The sequence below is a fragment of the Podarcis filfolensis genome (assembly GCF_964270895.1).
Source record: "Podarcis filfolensis genome assembly, chromosome: 8".
NCBI lineage: Eukaryota > Metazoa > Chordata > Lepidosauria > Squamata > Lacertidae > Podarcis > Podarcis filfolensis.
In genome coordinates, this window is record NC_139611.1 from 20,284,355 (window position 1) to 20,304,304 (window position 19,950).

General features: G+C 47.8%; 1 protein-coding gene across 2 annotated transcripts in view; it reads left to right on the top strand.

The window, feature by feature from the left end:
- Window positions 1-285: 285 nt before the first annotated feature.
- MIB2 (MIB E3 ubiquitin protein ligase 2) overlaps window positions 286-19,950 on the top strand; it is an 83,737-nt gene continuing 64,072 nt past the window's right edge. The window contains exon 1 of one of the 2 annotated variants that reach the window (XM_083628601.1): window positions 286-545. The gene's annotated coding sequence lies outside the window, so the exon portion shown is untranslated. The remainder of the gene's footprint in view (window positions 546-19,950) is intronic. The other variant, XM_083628604.1, reaches the window with a different exon arrangement.

Sequence of the window (19,950 nt, forward strand, 5' to 3'; positions counted from 1 at the left end):
GGTTGGCTTCTAATGCTTCTTGCAACCAAGCATGGGATATTTTTTATTTTATTTCCCCCGCTTACACAACAAAGCAACCCCACGAGATGGCGCTTGTCCTTGGGCATTCCCAAACCTTTCCACACCACCGACAGGGGAGGGAGTTTAGAAGGGAAAAAAATTAAACACCCCCGGGCTGGTTCGTGCTAGCAACCAGAGCGTGGCGCGGTGCCTGCTGGGAAATGGAGTTTTTGGAACCTCAAGATGCCTGCTTTGCTTGGAGAAGGAGAACTACAATTCCCGGAAGCCTTTGCGCCCTCAGGCGGTCATAGGGACGCCCAAAAGATTCAGGGAAAGGGGTGTGTGGGTGCGTGTGCATGTACTGGTTGCTTTTTGAGCTTGCTGCAAAGGAAGGAACAGGAAGCTCAAAAGAGGGGGGGGGCGGGGAGGAGCAGCAGAGGCAGAGGCTGCCGGACTCAAGAGGGAACTGCTTAACAGCTTTGGGGAGAGAAAGCATCTCCGAGGAGAGAGTGGATCAGGCGCTGCCTCGGGAGAGAAACTTTGCAGTAAGTTTGGATTCCGGGGGAGAGGGATCTGCAGAGCTGCTCGGAGGGGAGGGAGGGAGTTGCCAGATGACCACAGATAAACAACTTGCCGTGGCTCCTGTGCTCTTAAAAGCCGCCCTTGAAACAAGCAGAGCGGCAGCTGCGATGGCTTGGCGTGCCAGATCCACGACAGATCCCAGCCGCAGCCCCTCCTGGCAGGTGGACAAAGGGAGCCTAAAATGTGGGCTTTTGCGCGCGGCTTCCCTGCAAAACGGGCACAGCTGCGGGAGGCCGGTGCATAAGTTGGCAACTCCTCTCTGGTGGCAGGGAGCTACCAGGGGCGTTTTGTGGGACTCTCTTGTATTTCCTATACCTTCCCACCTGGCTGCAAATGTTTAAATGTGCTCAGTGGGTGGAGGACTGGCTTAAAGCTATTTCCAAGGGTTGGTTAGGCGAGGAAGGGTCTTTCAGAGGAAAGGGATTAGGTGACCTAAATATCTATCTATCTATCTATCTATCTATCTATCTATCTATTGCTTTGGAGGGATTTTATTGGCAGAGTTTGCTAAACAGGACAGCTGGGGTCCCCAATCCAAGCAGAACCTGCAAGGCTTAAAAAATAAGAAAATATTGGTGGCTATTGGCCAGCAAAAGGGGGTAAGATGAGGTTTAAGCAGGACATTTCTTGAGCATGGATAGCCAGGGTCAGGAATCTCCTCTTGCTGTGGGCTGAGAAGGATCTCTGCATGATTTTCCCCCTATCCAGAATTTAGAAGAAGAAGAAATCTCCCAGAGTGGGGCTGGCAATCTGCCTTCAAACTGAGACATGGGTTGTACAGACCTTTAACTTGGTACCATAGTTATTTACGCTTTTTTCCTGTGGATTTGCTGCTGTTTCCACCCGCTTTGTGCCTCATTGGTATGGGAGATTTATACCAGAAAAGGTTAAGATGTTGTTGGTACCTGTTGATTGTGTGGGACATCCGTGTGGTTTTGGAAAGAAGCTGGGGTTTTCTCTCTCCTTCCCAGAGTGGAGGAGAATGTTGAGGATGCCTGGGGAACCCTTAGAGAGCAGTCCTAACAAATATCTATTTGGATTTAAGTCCCATTGAATTCAGTGGGACTTTACTCCCAGGCTAAGTGGGCTTAGGATTGCAGCTTTATGGGATAATCATAAATTGATGCTATTCCGCGGATGACCTCTACCAGCATCTCTGTGTGTCTCTCTTTAACTATATGTTTATTTAAAAGCGTTTATAAGCCGCTTAATATATAACCCCCCCCAAGCTTTTCTGCAACCTGAAAGCAATAAGAAATACAATCAAAGCAAAAAACAAAGCATGAAACCAGTAAAGCAGTAATGAAATGGGACTTAAGAGCAAACAAATTAAAATGTACCTAAATTTATTTTTAAAATGCATGCATTTAAAATTTCTAATTGGTTGGCTTTGTGATGCTTGCTTTGTTTTTTTTCCACCTTCCCAAAATGTTCATAATTGTTATTTCAGTTATGAATCACTTTTCATGAAACACCCCAAAGTAATGAACAAAGTGTGTGTTGGATGGTGTGGGGAAGGAAATCAGCAATATAAAGATGCAGGGTTGTAGTCCTACACAGAGCAGACCCATCAAAATTAATGAATCTAAGTTAGCCATATCTCTTAACCCCAGTGGGTCTACTCTGAGTACGGCTAGCATCGGATACTACCGATTTAATATATATATACGTATAAAAAATCAGTTTCAAATCTGGTACGAATAAAGAATGGATAAAATAAAATATGTCCACTTAAAAAGTTGTTGGAAAATGAAATTTTATTGCATGTTGCTGTTCTTGTACATTCCTTTTAAAGCACCTTAGGTTTTTTCAATGGAGAAGGTACTATAATTTTTAAAAAAATTAATTGGGAATAATTATAATACCTGGTTCTATATTACCTGGTACTTTTTGCAGAGTGAAATAAGAAGGGGGTGGTCCTTGCCACAATTTAGTCCTACTCAGAGTAGACCTATTGAAGTTCATGGACGGAGCAGAATTTGGGCCATTAATTTCAGGCTGTCAGCTCTGAGTGAAATGTGGCTGGATGCAACCCCCAAGGGCCTTACAATCTTAAGTATTAGATGGAGGAGTGCAGGGAATGGTTTGCAGGGTGTGTGTGTAAGGGAGAAATGAAGGTGACAAATGACTTTTTGGAGAGAGCGAAGATGCGAGCTGCTTTTTTCTGCCAGGCCAGGCTTCTTCCATCCAACCTGGGATTTCTCTCTCTGACTTGGAAAGGCTGTTTGGGGTCCTTTGGCAGGGAAAGATCTGCTTCATCACTTGTTCTCGGTCCCTTTAACAGGTCAGGGATTGAATCTTGGGACTTGCTTCTTTCAACAATCCTTCTCAGGAGATTTTTCACCCCAGTCAGTATCTGAATTTATTCAAAATAGTTATTTGTGTGTGTGTATGTGCATGGGCATTAAACCACAGAGCCTAGGACTTGCCGATCAGAAGGTCGGCAGTTCCAGTCCCCAGGATGGGGTGAGCTCCCATTACTTACTTTCTGCTCCTGCCAACCTAGCAGTTTCGAAAGCACGTCAAAGTTCAAGTAGATAAATAGGTACCACTCCAGCGGGAAAATAAACGGCGTTTCCGTGCACTGCTCTGGTTCGCCAGAAGCAGCTTAGTCATGCTGGCCACATGACCCGGAAGCTGTACGCCGGCTCCCTTGGCCAATAAAGCAAGATGAGCGCCGCAACCCCAGAGTCGTCCACTACTGGACCTAATGGACAGGGGTGCCTTTACCTTTATGTGCATGGGCATGCACACACAATTGTGTGAACTTTTATTTTTAGTTACTCCTGTAGAGAGAGAAAATCTGTACCTGCTACTTTGCAACACATTTTTGGGAGAAGAAAAGGCTTAGGAGTGAACCCTACACAAATCCAGAGTGGAGTCACTAAGACTGGCACTTTGTACGCCTACTTTCGGCAACTCCTGCAGCCAAGCGGGGGCCAAACGTTTTGCTCTGCTTTCCTTTGGACCACATTAGCAAGGCCAAGAGGGGAGTCCTGTTGTCTGGGCAGCCCAGGACCTCCATGCAATGCATACTGCCCAGGTTTGTGCCCTGGGGAGGTCACCTCAGTGCTACTAACACAGCGTTTTGACTTCACCCTCAGAGGTGCACTCCACTGTCTCTTGAGACAGACAGAGGCCAAAAAACAAGCCAGTTGTTTCGTATATAGTTTTTAATGTGCTGTGAAAAATCTCTTTAAGCACACACACACACACACACACACACACACACACACACCAGTTTTAGGCCACAGGGCTGTGTTCTTCCCATGTCAGTGCAGAGGTCACAAAACGGTGGATCACCAGCTTTGCCTGCAGAGGGTCCCAGGTTTGATCTCCCGGGGCATCGCCAGGTTGGGCTGAAATCCTGGGGATCTTCTGTCCATCCCTGCGGACCTGGGATTGATAACCCTCAGGTGTGGAACCCAACTGCGGCCCTCCAGGTCTATTCTGTGGTCTCCGGAACTCTCCACACCTTCTTTGAGTGTTTTTGTCTGGCTGGAACGGGTCCTTGAACTCTGCGCATGCCTCATGGCTTGCCCACATGGAGGACAGGAAGGGGTGTGTGTATGTATGTGTGGAAACCAGCCTTCTGAACAAAGCGGACATTTACATTCATTGTTCCACCTGCTCTCACCTTCCCCAAACCACTAGCATCTGGCCCCTGGAAGGCTTCTCGGAAGTTAACATGGCCCCTGTGCTGCAGAAAGTTTCCCTGTCCCCGGAGTTGACAGTGGAGAACTTAGATGGCCCCAAAAGAACAAACAGTGGTTTGTCTTTCCCTCCAGTTTCCTAAGAGCCACCTTGCCTCCTTCCGAAATATTCCAGGCATCCAGTCATTGGGAATAAACGCTTTCTGTACAGTTGGGTGCTCACTCGCCAGTCAGTGTCGCTAAACCCCAATCCTTTTTCTCTCCTTTTTGTTTACACACACACACACACACACACACACACACACACACACAGAGGATCTCAGTGTTGAGACAGTTCGCTACTCAATTCGTTCTGCTTCCTGGCAGTTGTTGCCCTGTGGGCCTGAGACCATCAGGGCGGATTAGGCTTAACTCCCGCTGATCTGCTCTTGCTTCGGGAGAAGGGCCCGGTCCTTGCGAATCTGGGGGGGAACATAGGCTGCCCTGACCTCATGTCTGAATGCAGCCCTCTGGGCATATCTGTCTGGCCCTCGGGACCCTCCGCAGGCCCCGTTCCTCACAATCCTGCACTCCCACCCATCTCAAACAGTGTTGTCTGTCTGGAATGTACTGTGTTCTAGAAAAATGGGGGGCGATCGGCTGTTGTTTACTTCCTGGTCCCAGGAGCAACTGTAGCACAACCTGAACTCTTCATAGAAACCTGTCGTTGTTGTTGTTGTTAATTCAATTTATATACCGTCCTTTATCGAAAGATCTGAGGGCGTTGGACAACATTAAAGACACATTACAAAGCCTCAATGAGAAAAGCATAATAGAAACAGTAAAAAGCATGGTGACAGACAGCCTAATAGTAGAATAATCATCATACTAACAGCGCTCTTTTTGCAGGCCATAGATTATTTAATAGCCATTAGCCTGGGTGAAGAGGAATGTTTTTGCCTGGAGTCCAAAGACATGTAATGCGAGCCGCCCTGGGGAGAGCATCCCACAATCGGGGAGCCACCACAGAAAAGGCCCCTTCTCGCATTGCTGCCCTCCAAACGTCTCGGGGAGAGGGGACACGGAGAAGGGCCGCAGATGACAAGCACAGGGCCTGGGTCCGTTTGTGCGGGGAGAAGCTGTCCTTAAGGTATTAAGGTCCTGAGGCGTGTTAAGTCCCAGTCTCTTCCTTAGCTCCATCTTGAAGTCATGGACTAAATGCAGGTTTCGATATCAAGCCAGCTTCTCCCCCGCTCCCCTTAACTTCCAGCCTGATGTGGAACTGTGGTGAACTCGAAAGCTTTCTTGCAAGTTCATAGCATCGTGGTTGGTCCTTAAATGCTCACCTGTGGATTTTGGGTTTTTAAAATTTTTTTAATGCTTTATTGTTCATTTTCCATATATACACAACACATAATTATCTTCATTTCAATCAGTCCAGTAAGAATGTCCATGTTCACAAAAAACGCATACAAATTCAATTATGCGTTTTCTACACAAACCTATGACTTCCCATCCTCTCCGTATTTCTTTTATAATAAACATCTTACTTTAATTCATCATTATTTTTAAAAATTATCTTTTTCTCTTTTGATATCATTTTCTTTCATACACGATAGTTACAGAAATCATTCAAAGGCAACTACTGTGCTTAGATTACAACTACTTTTCAAATAAATCTTGAAATTATTCCATTCTAAAATGAACTTTTCGGGTTTTCTAATCAACCGATGTGATTTCTGTGGCTTCTCCCAACCCCCTCCGCCTGCCACCTGTTACTTGAGATCCTTTAACTTGTGATGGGTTACCTTTCCCATATCACATTCCCTTCTGGGAAACCTTCAAAGGGCCACATGCCAGTGGCAGGGGCCAGAATTAAAAATGGGCAGAGGAATGAATTTCCATTTTACCTTTGCCAATGGGACTATTTTCCACACACACACACACACACACACACACACACACACACCACCTCTCTAGCCTCTCTCCAGGCAAGCAGGAAGCATGCTCAGAGTTTAAGGACACGTTCCAGTCAGGCAATAATGCGCAAGGAGATTGTGAAGCAGGGCTGGTGAGGAGAGAGAGTTTGGAGGGGTAGAAGGTAGACAGACCTAGAGGGCTACATTTCTGGGCTTCAAGTTCCCCATCCCTTCTGTAACTGGACACACTGCCGCTGAATCTGGGACCTTCTCTGTGTACCATAAGTTCTCTACCCATTTTATGGAGACCTCTTCTGGGTGGTGTCAGAAGCTCAGATATATCAGCTAGGCACCAAGTGTCTCCTTAAACCAAGGTTGCAGTTGCCAACACGGAATGTGTAGTTGCCGTTTTGGGGCAAGAGGGCTCTAAAGTCTTAGGTTTCAAACAATGCACCAAACTGTGATCATTTCTCAGTTAAACATCTGGCTAGTTCGGTTGACAGCCTTGAGCCAGGTTAAGCGCTTTGAGAACTTAAAGAAGGAAAGTCACTTTGATCCAGGGACAGCCCACATCTGTATTGGCCTATTCCAACCTCTTTTTCTTAGTGGTGACTGCTTCTTCTCCGGCTGCCCAGAAAGAAGCGTTTTGGTTCCAGAAATTCATTCCTATGGTGCGGATAAAATATAACTGGTAGAATTCTACAGAATGGGGTATTAGTGTGTGAAAGCAGTCAAAATCCAAGGATCCCCAGGCATGCACCTCCAGATGGTGGAAATGCCAGGCTCCATTCAGGCACTCAGGCATCTTTGCTTGGTCGTAAGTGGTCGAAAGCCAGGTGCAAAATTTGCCTGGCTAATTTTGAACACTGTTCGTGGGAGCTGATATTTTTCACATGCTGCTGGCTGAGTTGCCTCTTCCTTGACCCTATCCTTCGTTTGTTGTGTCAGGTGCTATAGAGAGAGGAAGTGCCTTATCTGAGTGGCCGAGCATCCTTGAAAGTTGCGGTTTATGATCTGAAGGCCCTTTTGCATCAGTTGCTAACCCAGTCTTAGTTATTAAGCCCTCTCCTTTTAGGAAAATGTTGTTGTTTAGTCGTTTAGTCTTGTTCGACTCTTTTGTGACCCCATGGACCAGAGCACGCCAGGCACTCCTGTCTTCCACTGCCTCCCGCGGTTTGGTCAAACTCATGCTGGGAGCTTCGAGAACACTGTCCAACCATCTTGTCCTCTGTCGTCCCCTTCTCCTTGTGCCCTCAATCTTTCCCAACATCAGGGTCTTTTCCAGGGAGTCTTCTCTTCTCATAAGGTGGTCAAAGTACTGGAGCCTCAGCTTCAGGATCTGTCCTTCCCGTGAGCACTCAGGGCTGATTTCCTTAAGAATGGATAGGTTTGTTCTTCTTGCAGTCCATGGAACTCTCAAGAGTCTCCTCTAGCACCATAATTCAAAAGCATCCATTCTTCGGCGATCAGCCTTCTTTATGGTCCAGCTTTCACTTCCATACATCACTATTTAGGAAAATAGGAAGCTGCCTTTTCCCTTTGGTCTGTCTATCTACTAGCATCTACCCAGTCAGTAGCTGTCCAGGATTTCAGACTTGGGGGATCGCAGCCTTACCTGGAGATGCTGGGGATTGAACATGAGATCTTCTGCATGCAAAGTTAACACTCTAACAACCGACCAACAACTCTTCCCCATAGATGATAAGGAATTGCAAGCAGTGGGCTGGTAGAGCAGTGACAGAGTGTTCCATCCTGCGTCTGATCATGCTGGTAAAAGATGATTGCAGGCTACTTACTTACTGCCTTATTTGCAAGGCTGCTTTCCCCTATCCATTTATTACAACCGCTGCCACCAACCCAAACTTTTTAAAACAAAGCAAAAAACTTGACCCTTCTCCCCAAAGTTTACAGCTGCTACAGCTTCTCTGTACATTCGTAGAGGTGCAGAAAGCATGTTGGATAGGGGTCTGGCTTTGGTCAGTTGTCCAACAAGGTTGATTTGATGTGACAGGGAGCATGGAGCTCAAGGTGGACTACATGGTTCTCTTCCCAACCGCACTCTCTTTTTTAAAATCCTCACAACAACCTTGCAAGGTAGGTTGGGTTGAGAAAGATGGTGAGTGGCGGCCAAGGTCACCCAGTGAGCTTCATGACCGAGTGTCGATTTGAACCTCAGTCTCTCAGGTCCTGGTCCTGCACTCTTAACCACTATACTTTGCTGGACTTGAAATTTGTTTTAATGGGTTGCAAGAATTAATGGTTTGGTGTTTTCATCAAGGACATGCCTTTGTCACAGAAGTATATGGAGTAGATGTGTTTGCTGTTAGTTGCCCTGCTTTTTCCTAAGGGATACTTTTGCCCTTTACTTTGTTTTCTTGAGGTCCGGGCTCATGAGACGCCTTCGTAACAAAACAATTATGAAGTTTGGTGCTGATGCTGCAAAATGTTAATCCTGGGGGCACGGTGCTTTTTTCACCGTGAACCTGGCTGGGTCGTCTTTGAGGCACCGTGTTGGATAGGGTCCCTCCAAGAGCAAAGCACAGCGGATCGAGAAGTTATTAAATCGCCAAATCAGTGTTTTAAGGAGTCAAATGCGCTGACATGTTTAAAGGGGGGGGGCGGAGAGAGGCCTTCTCTTTGTCTCTCCCACTTCCCTTGTTAAAGCAATGCATTCATATCCCAAAGCAAAAGTTCAGGGCTTGACAAAAGCTTTGTCACTGATTTGACTTCCTTCCAAAAGCTCTGATGCTTGACCTAAAACGATATTGATCCCTTCTGCTTGTTTTGACGGTGTCAGCTGCTGGGTGTATGACAGCCAGGGTGGAAGCGCAGGAGCCGGGGTACTTCTGTCCACAGTCCAGCTCCCTGCAATTATTGGCTTTGATTTGTAAAAAGAACCAAGTTCCTAGCCCATATGATGGCAGAGATGAGCTTGAAAAGTGGGTGATCAGAGAAGACTTCATCTGCTTGCTGGTGGCAGAAGCTTAGGTGGTCTGCGTGACTCTGTGGCTAGCACAAGGAGAATAAAGAACGCAAGCTAGCAAAAATGAAAGCAGAAAGAGACTTTCCAACCTTAGAGGATTGGGAGTTTGGGGCAGCTGTGATAGCTCTGTTTTTCAGGGCCCAGGTAGTGAGCTGGTGGTTTTTGAAACTCCAGAGGTGGTTACCAAGAGGAAACAACCACACCCCAGCTTTCTCTTTATCTGAGACATTCTTCTGATTACCCAGGGGGTGACTTCCCTCCTCCCCACCCCCAACTTGCCACAGGCGACCAGGCCAGTGGCTAATTGCAAGGCTGGGTGGCAAAGCCTAGAAGGGGAGGTGGGGAATGTTGTGCTACCACATTACCCGCCCGATCTTGTCGCCATAGCCTGAGTTGGTGCAGACCACTGGCCACATTCCCTTCCAGGGGCCTCATGCTTGTAGTGGGCGGGGCCAGAGACAAAAGTGGGTGGGGCAGCAAATGTCAATTTTACAGTAGTTTCCTCACATGCACCTCTGTCCTGCGTCCAGGCAGGCAAGAAGGATTATGAGAATGCAAGGACACATTCTAGCCAATCAAAAACACGGCAGTGAGGGAGTGTGGCCTGAAGAGAATCCTGAGGGCCGGACAGAGGGCTGCAGGGGCACATTCAGCCTCTGGGCCTGAGGTTCCCTATCCTTCCTGTGTATACGCAAAGATGTGCTTTTCTTGTTTTCTGCTGTTCCAGAGGGTAGGAACCAGACCAATCAATACAAATTACAAGAAAGGAGATTCCAGCTAACCATTAGGAGTACCTTTCTTGACCGTAAAAGCTGTTCGACTGTGGAATGGACTCCCTTAGAAGGTTGTAGACTCTCCCTTATTGGAGGTTTTCCAACAGTCTTTAGCTGTAATTCCTGTAAAGTGGTACCTCAGGTTAAGTACTTAATTCGTTCCGGAGGTCCGTTCTAAACCTGAAACTGTTCTTAACCTGAAGCACCACTTTAGCTAATGGGGCCTCCTGCTGCTGCCGCGCCGCCAGAGCACGATTTCTGTTCTCATCCTGAAGCAAAGTTTTTAACCCGAGGTACTATTTCTGGGTTAGTAACCTGAAGCGTATGTAACCCGAGGTACCACTGTATTGGTGTGGGTTGGACATGATGACCCTTGGGGGTCCCTTCCAACTCCACAGTTCCATGGTTTTTATCTGCACAGCATCACTTCACAATACAGGGCATGCTTGCTGATGGGAGGGCGTGATGCTCAGTGAGTGTACTTAAAAGGTGGTGGTGTTGCCAGGACAGGGGTACCCAGAAGTGATGAGCTTTCCTTATTCAGCTGTACAAAAAGAATCCAAAAGCAGCTAGATCGCAAGGCTGGCTGGCTGGCAATAAGGGATGCACCCATCTTGGCTATGAGTCCTGGAAGGCCTTTCCCCACTTGGCCTGGGAGGGCAGAGCCTGGACTGACTCCAGCTGCAAAAGCTGAGGTTGCTGAACAGACTTTTGGGCTGGGGAGTTGCTGTTGGTTTTTTGTATCATCATTTTAGGTCCTGTTATGATTTATGTGGAAATTGTTCAGTTTGGTTATATATTTTTAATGTTTTGCTTACTGTTTACAACTACTGTGGACGCTCGGGTTGCGAACGTGATCCGTGCGGGAAGCACGTTTGCAACCTGCAGTGTTCGCAACCCACAGCGCCGCGTCTGCACATGCGCCGGTCGCGATTTGGCGCTTCTGTGCATGCGCAAGTGCTGAAACCCGGAAGTAACCCGTTCCGGTACTTCCGGGTTCGGCACAGTGTGCAACCCAAAATCGCGCAACCCAAAGCATCTGGAACCCGAGGTATGACTGTACTTTCGTTGTAGTTATGTGGGGTTTTAGGTAAGCCGCCTGGAGCATGGTTTGAACTGTGGAAAGGTGGCATACAAATAAAATGATGTCTGTATGTCTGCCTGCTTCATTCAGCTGACTTTGGCGAGCCTTTGGGAGAAAAGGCTTGCAGTGACTGTAAGCCATCAGTCCTGCTTGGGACTGCCAGAGACCCTTCTTTATTTTATTTTGAGGAGCATCCATTATTCAGAGAATTCTCTGGTGCCCTATATTAGATGCCCTATATTTTTTGAGTTTCCCAGTGTAGCTAGAATTCAGTTTCAGTGGCAGAGGCTTTTTTTTTACAATCAGGAGTGGACATTTGTGGAAAAAAATAAATTAATGATTTGTGGGATGTGTGTGTGTGAAAAATTGGGGTGTACCTTGTGTGCATTGGATGGGTTTTCTGAACGACATGTTGTTGTTGTTTAGTCGTTTAGTCGTGTCCAACTCTTCGTGACCCCATGGACCAGAGCACGCCAGGCACTTCTGTCTTCCACTGCCTCCTGCAGTTTGGTCAAACTCATGCTGGTAGCTTCGAGAACACTATCCAACCACCTTGTCCTCTGTCGTCCCCTTCTCCTTGCGCCCTCCATCTTTCCCAACATCAGGGTCTTTTCCAGGGAGTCTTCTCTTCTCATGAGGTGGCCAAAGTATGGGAGCCTCAGCTTCAGGATCTGTTCTTCCAGTGAGCACTCAGGGCTGATTTCCTTAAGAATGGATAGGTTTGTTCTTCTTGCAGTCCATGGGACTCTCAAGAGTCTCCTCCAGCACCATAATTCAAAAGCATCAATTCTTTGGCGATCAGCCTTCTTTATGGTCCAGCTCTCACTTCCATACATCACTACTGGTCTGAATGACATAGGAAGACCCAATGGCCCGTATAGTCCAGCATCCTGTTCTTACAGTGGTTCATCAGATGCTTCTGCAAAGACCATAGCCAAGACCTGAGCTCAACAGCAACTCTCCCCACTTGGGATTCCCTGTCGACTAGTAATCAGAGGCCTCCTTCCTCCAACAGTAGTGGGAGAAGATGGTCATTGTGGCTAGTAGATGAATCCTCTATGAATCTGTCTGATAACTTTTCTAAGACACCCAAGTTTGTGGCCATCAGTACATCTTCCTGGGAGCAAATCCCACAGTTCTCTCTGATGTGTGAAAAATTCCATTCTGAACCTCTGTTCTATCATGAGAGAAGAAGTATAACCTTTATCTCTTTTCTCAGCCCCATACCTCATTTTATTCACCTCTATCAGGTGTCCCCCCGCCTGCATTCACTTTATTTGACTCCTCCCCCCCCCAAAAAAAGTTTTACCGTTTCTTCGCTGGTGAGCTGTTCCAACCCGTTGATCATTTCAGTCACCCATTTCTGAAACTTCTCCAGCTTTTTCTCTCTTGCTAGTGTGTCCCTAGCCAAATCAGCAACTTTTATTTTATTTTTTTGCTGGTGCGACATTTTTTTGAGGGGCAAGGGAAATGCGGCCTCATTGCCAAATCTGGCCTGGGACAGACACGTGTCCTTCTGCCAGCTACTTGTTCCTGAGCTTTGTCAACAATGCAAGGCCCTGTTGACTCAGCCTGCGTTGTGCTGGAAGTGACGGGATCTGCTAATATTTATGCGAATGTACCTCTTTCTGCATTTTGGCCACAGGTCAGAGGTTTGCACCCTGGACTAGATAACCACCATGGTCTCTTCTGGCACCATGATTCTATGAAGGGTGCATTGGTGTCCTCCCCCCCCCCCACACACACTCAGCTCTCGCCTGTGGCTGCTAGAAGCTGTCAGCATGCGACAGCGGCCACCCCATCCCCCAGGGAATGACTTTGACTGGCCAGCTAAACCAGGTGAGAGTAGCTGGTGGGTGAGACCAATAGTGGGTCCAACGGTGAAGAAGGTAGTTTCTGCATGTGATGTAGAGGGAAATAAGGGACAGATAGGGCTTGTCTAGGAGAAGGGAAACTTTGACCCTAAAGCTCCGCTCCCTTGCGGGTTGTCTTTGGGAGAAAAAAAGGCTAAGGAGCAAACCCTACACAAATCCGGAGTCCCTAAGACAGTTGGACACCTTCTTCCAGCAACTCCTGCAGCCAAGCTAGTGCTCTTCTTTCCTTTGGGACCACATCATCAAGACTGAGAGGGGTGGGTCTTGTCATCTGGGTAGCCCAGGAGTTGCAAGTCAAGGATCTGAGTTCCCCCATAAAACATCAGTATTTTAGGTTAATGGGTGAATTAAGGTCACAACTTTATTGGTTACAGAATGTGAGTGGTATTGGCTTAGGCAATGGAATTGCACAGACTATATCTGACTCCTACCTGCCATGCAGGAAGTACAGTAAGGGTCAACTACCAGTAGGGGGAGGCCTGTTAATGTACATCAACTCAAAGCTCCCCCAGGGTCCCGATGGGGTCGTGGTATGGCCCTAGCCCCTACCCAGGCATCGAACAAGGTCCGCACCTCCGGATCCCTGTGGGGCAGCGGTCCTCAACCTGTGGGTCCCCAGATGTTGTTGGTCTACAACTCCCATCATCCCTGAGCTCTGGCCTTGCCAGCCAGGGGTGATGGGAGTTGTAGTTCAATAACATCTGGGGACCCGCAGGTTGAGAAAGGCTGCTGTAGGGGAATACCCTTAAAATGGAGGGGCAGGTGATGGCCACACCTCCCCTCCTCAGAACCAGGTTTTACCAATGCCTAACCGCCACTCGAGCCAAAGGCTCGCTGCCAATACCCTCACAACTGCACAACACCTAATACCCTCAATGACATCGGCCAACCAAACATCATTTCCCCGATTGGAAAGATGTACGCCATTGTCACGGAACAAGGCCTCTTTGCCGAACATAATGGCAGGGTGCGCAATCACCCAGCCCTTCAGCATTTCCACCTTCCGTGTCACCGCTCAATTCACGAGTTTCCTGGCCTTATTAGTGGCAGCTGGGCAAAGACTGTCCAGGGTTGCGCCCCCAGAGGTCACTTCTGTCCGGTTTCACTTCACCCCCAGAGGTGCACTCCATTCTCTCTTGAGACAGGAGGGGCGTTCGGAGGGCAAAAAGAAATTTAAAAAATGCATTGGTGTTTGTCCTTCCTTTGAAAACTGAAGGTGTAAAGTCCTTGCTTTCCAGCTGTCTGTTTACCCTCTAAACATGGTTGTCCAACTCGATTGTTAAAAGACCTAAAAATGCAACCTCAGGTATTGGCATATGAGCGTCTCCTTCCCTCCCCCTCTCTTTTGTACTATTTACTGGCAACAAAAGGTGACCTCATACCTGCCAAGGGTGTCTGCTTTGTTCTGTAAAGGTTAGGAGAATGCAAGATGGGTAACTACAGGGGAAGAAAATGGCAGGTGGTGTTCATGGCCCTAACTCCGTGGTTAGATCATCTGCTTCACATGCAGAAGGTCTCAATTTCATTCCCCAACAACTCCCAGGTAGGGCTGGAAATGCCCCCCCCCCGAGAGCTAGTGCTGGTCACTAAGCTAGATGGACCAATGGCCTGACTCAGTATGAACTTCCTATGTTCCTAAAACCCAGTTAAAATGGTTGGGTTGCTGTTGTTTTTTAACAGACCCGCCAGCTACTAACCAGTCAGTTGCATTGACTGGTTTAAAATGGCTCTGCTGTAAAAGCCTTTGGGCCTCCGCTGCCCTCCCCGCTCACATCCTTTATTTTACGGTGTTTTTATTTACATCTCACAACAATGCAGGGCAGTTCAGCATCTCCATAACAAGCCAAAGGGACATTTCACATGTAAAGGAGCAACTGAGGGCAGTAGCTCAGGGGCAAAGCATTTGCCTTGCATGCAGAGGGTCCCGGGTTCGATCCCTGGCGTCTCCAGGTATGGTGGGGAGAAACTCCTGCCTGAAACACTGGCTAGCCTCTGCCTATCAGTGTAGGTAGTACCAAGCTCGATGGACCATAGTGGCCTGATCCTGTGGAAGCAGCTTCCAGGATTCCTACATTGCCGGGGGTTGGACAAGATGACCCTCGGGGTCCTTTCCAATTTTATGATTCTATGTTCCATCCTTAACTAAAGTCACATCCACACCACACATTTTAAGCACATGGCTTCCCCCAGAGAACCCTGGGAATTGTAGTTTAAGGGTGCTGGGAGTTATAGCTTTGCAAGGGCGAACGGTTCTTCTCATGATTCTTAGGGGGAAACCCTGTGCTTTAAATATGTGGCCTAGATGTACCCTAAGGGCGAGTCCAGGTGGTCACTCTTTTGTGCGTGGTGTTCAATCACATACTGGCAAATTCAGTTTATGCAATTAAAGTTGATTCACGCTCTTGCGTGGCAAGCCCACTTTCTCTCCCCCCCCCCAATACCCTGGTCTGTTTGCAGTAAGGAAAGTGGTGGGGAAAGCTTTGGGTAGCGTGGGGGCAACGATTGCTCGACACCGCATCATCGAATGATGGTTGGAAAAGACCTGTTATGGCATTACATTTTTTTATACTGTGTTGATCATACCTTGCTGCTGCAGCTATATATATTTTTAAAGGAGGTTTATTGAGCACAGTAAAATAACAATTTTACAGGGAAAAATAGATTTTGAACCGGTGAACAACTGTAACTAAAATGCTTTTATACAGAGGGAACTGGAGGAGCTGTAAGTAGCCTAAGAACCAAAGTAACTTTTTAAAACAGGATGATTGCAAGGAAATAATTCTTTGCCTGGATTGCTTAGGAGCTGGGTGAGCTACAAACTGGAACCAAACTCTCTGCAAAATATATGGCTTATCCCTGTCTAAGGCTACTCATAGAATTCCCAAAAGGCTGTGTGGTGAGAGGAAAGTACTCTGCCTGTACTCACGTCATATTTTCTTTTTCTTTTCATATTTCCACGTTTATATTATCTGTCTGCGGAACTGGCACTCTTCCAGGTGCCACTTCATTCCCTTTCCGTGTTTGTAAAAAAACAGCCTTATAGTGTGGCAGCACCTAAACTCTGGAACTCCCCGCCTACTGACACCACTGTGCTCTTTTTGGCGCATGCGAAAACCGTTTTTGTCCCCACAAGCCTACGCAGACGTGTGGAATGTGGGTGCCTGTTTCAATCTGTCATTTTGTTTAGCGCCGATTTTATCCTTTGATTGTTGCGTAGGGTCGTTTCTGCCGATCATCTTGCCGTTTTAGTCTCTTTGCAAACCGCTTTGTGCGGCTTCCCTCCCCAATCAGGCGGTGTATAAATCTTGTGGAATGCGTGAAATGAAAACAGGCCTCTTTTGGGAAGCGGGTGGGAGGGGCCAAGTGCCCCAGAGGCGTGGCTAGAGGAGAGGGAAGGGGTGGGGCCATAAGACAAGCACCATCCTCCGTCCTGATCTCTCCTCTTCAACCGCTGCTTTAAAAAGGCAAGCTGTGGATGCAAAACAGAGAAGCGGTCTGCCAGGAAAGGGGCCTGGATAATTGAGCTCTTCCATCTATGGTGTTTGAAGGGAGCGTGTGCCTCCTCGCTGGGTCCAGCCTCCTTTGCAAAAAGAAAAAGCGAAGCCTGGACTTGCATGTGTGTGTGTGTTTTTGTTTAAAGGGCAAGTGACTGCTGCGTTTCTCCTCCTCTTCCCCCTTGCCTCCAGTAATTCAGCTAAAAAGGGGGGGGGGATAAGCATCTGTATTATGATCCCCCCCCCCTCTTAAGGCAGCTTCTCCTCCCGGAAAAAAGAGGGTTCCCCACCCCCCACCCCAAGCTCCCTTCTTGCAATTGCTGGACGGATTTTGATGCATCCGTGACACTTCTCTTTCTGACAAGCAGCAGCAGCAGCAAACAGAAGGAAGGAGAGAGCTTGCTTGACAGGTCCGGGGATCCGGAGAAGACAGGGTGGCTTGGGCGGGTGCCAGCGACCAGCCGGGAGGACTCGGTGGAGCCTTTAAAATTGCATTGAGGGTCTCTCACACCACAGCCTCTTTGTTTATCTCACGACACCTTTGCTGGGTCTAGCCCAGAAATCTGGCAGCTCTTAATGCAGCCCCAGGAAAATAATCCGATTTTGAGGGGCTGGACGGCGTCTGATAGCAGCTGCTGAGCGTTCTCTAGAGACCTCGAAACCGCCACCTCTGGACCTTGAAACCACCATCTCACCCACCCGTTCTGTTGCAACCTGCTTGTGTCAGCCTTGGCTGTAAGCTTCCAGAAGAACACTCTGGTACCCAAATGGTAGTATAAACAAAAGCTCAGGATCTCGCTACCCATCCTCTAGTTACTTGGAAATTGCATCTTTTTTTCCCTCCCTATTTTTTTTAAAAGAAGTGCAATTTTTTTATTTTTCACGTGGGCCTCTTAAAGGATGTTGTTGCTGTTTTTTCTTTCTTGATTTGTTCCCATAATTTCCTGCCCCTTTGCAGTTCCAGTCCTGCAAGGATTTTGGGGAGATACTTTTCGGAGAATGGGGTGCAAAATGGACGCACTATGAATGGGGATCTTGCAGCTGCTTCCTTGGGCGTGAATTGTGGTGCCATTGGAGAGACCATAGAGATAAACTCTAAACCATCGGCGAGGAGACAATTTAAATATAGGCGCCATAGTGAACCAGCACCTGCTGTCCTGCTAACAGATACACTTCCAGATGTTATTGCTTCAGATTTTTCCTAGTACTCCACTGAAGATACCTCCCGACTGATCGTGCAGGTGAGAACGTACGTATCTCACGATTCCACAGGAGCTCAGGGGTGAAGCCTGGAATGCCGCTCCTAGGGAATCTCAGCCTTCATTTTTAAAAGCATCCGTCAAGTTTCTAGCCCTTATTGTTGCAGAGGGCAATGGCAGGTACAATCTCGAAAGCAGGAAATTTTTCATTTTGTTTCATTTATTTGATTCACAGCATTTACATGCCACTCGATTGTAACAAAGCCTCTAAGCAGTTTACAAAAACTTTTTAAAAATTGAAGTGGTTAGAAAAAGACAGTTTTTAAAAAAAACAGGTGTTAATTAAAATTGGCAAATTAAAACCCATGCCCACATTCTACCTGTCTGGAGAGCCTTGCCTGAACAAAAATGTTTTAGGTAAGCACTGGAAAGAGTTCATTGAAGGCGTCTGCCTAATGTCAATAGGCAGGGAGTTCCAAAGTGCATGTGCAGCCATACTAAAAATCACTGTCACTTCCTGGTGTGCATACCTTCTTCTCCCCCACCCCAACTCAACTCATGTCCATCATGACTAGCAAAAACATAATTAGCTACACCAGGTAAGATATATAAGTTGCTTTAATTTGTGCAGTTTATGCTGGTGTTAATTTTGCATTGATTCCCACAGGAATTGGGGTTTTTGCTTGGCACCGAATTCACTGAGGTAGCACATGGTGTTTACGGTACTGCTGTATGTGATGTTTGTGCCCTCGGGATGGTGTTGAAATACAGGTTGCTTGGACCTGAGCATGGTCAGTGGTGGTCAAGAATACCAAGCGTCGTAGTACAACAACATCCAGAAGGCACTGTGTTGTTCATCGCTGGCAGGTGGCTTTGAAGGACCTTTCAAGAGGTGCCTTTTATTTCTGTTGCTGTGACAGGTGAAACATCTTCGGGTCTGTGACTTTACTCTCTCTCCCATTTCCCTGCCATTTCTCTGTTAAAAATCCAGCATGTGACTTGACCGATAAAATATTCTGGGATTTCCCAATTCTTGCTCATCTGGCTTGGTGTCACCTGGCAGCAGTTCTCTAGGACAGGGGCATGTTAGAAACTCAGATATATAAGCTAGGCGCCAAATGGCTCCTTAAACCAGGGTTGGGGTCGCCAAAACAGAATGCCTAGTTGCCATTTCGTGGCCAGACGGCTCAAAAGCTGTATTTCTCAATACGGCTTCTTTGTTCCTGAACTTCATTCTGATTGTGCAGTTAAAACATAACAGGTAGAATTCTACAGGATGTGTTGCTGGTGTGAAAACGGTCAAGATCCAAGGATCCCTAGGCATGCACCTCCAGGCGGAGGAGACGTCAGGCGCCATCCTGGTGCCTGGGCATCTTCACTTGGTCATAAGTGGCCAATAAAGGTAAAGGGACCCCTGACCGTTAGGTCCAGTCGCGGACGACTCTGGGGTTGCGGCGCTCATCTCGCTTTATTGGCCGAGGGAGCCGGCGTACAGCTTCCGGGTCATGTGGCCAGCATGACTAAGCCGCTTCTGGCGAACCAGAGCAGCACACGGAAACGCCGTTTACCTTCCCGCCGGAGCAGTACCTATTTATCTACTTGCACTTTGATGTGCTTTCAAACTGCTAGGTTGGCAGGAGCTGGGACTGAACAACAGGAGCTCACTCCATCATGGGGATTCGAACTGCCGACCTTCTGATTGGCAAGTCCTAGGCTCTGTGGTTTAACCCACAGCACCACCCGCGTCCCTAAGTGGCCATTAGCCAGGTGCAAAATTTGCCTGGCAAATTTTGAATGCTAGGCAGGGGGAGGCAACCTCAGGCCTCGGGGACCAGTGTGGCCCCCAGGCCTCTCTATCTGGCCCTCGGAACTGAGACCACACCCTTTGCTCTCCCTGCCTTGCACCCTGAATGTTTTTGCCTGGCTGGAATGTGTCCTTGAGCTCTGATCATGACTTTTGGCTGGGTGGAGAGGATTTATGTCTGTAGAAATTAGCCTACGGTTTGTTGCTCCTCCCACTTTGCCCTCTGGCCCTGCCCATCACTGAGAACATGAACCTTGTGCTAAAAAGAGGTCCCTCCCTCCCCACTCCTGCCCTAGGTTCTCAGGTAGAGTCCTTGCCCGTCACCTGTTATCTCAGGGATGGGAAACTTCTGACTCTCGAGACGTCGTTGGACTTCATCAACCTCAGCCAGCGTGGCCAACGGGAGCTGTCGTCTCTACAGTTATCTGGTCCCTCACTCTTCTGCTCCCTGAGATGCTGAGGATCTTCAGGAGAGACTTAAAAGCATTCCTGTTCACTGAGGCATTTGATGGCTCAAGCACACTCTCCCTGGCAACCCTGACATCATTATTAATGGTGAGGACAGGTGGCTGTTTTTAGTTGCATCCCGTGCTAGGCCTACACAAG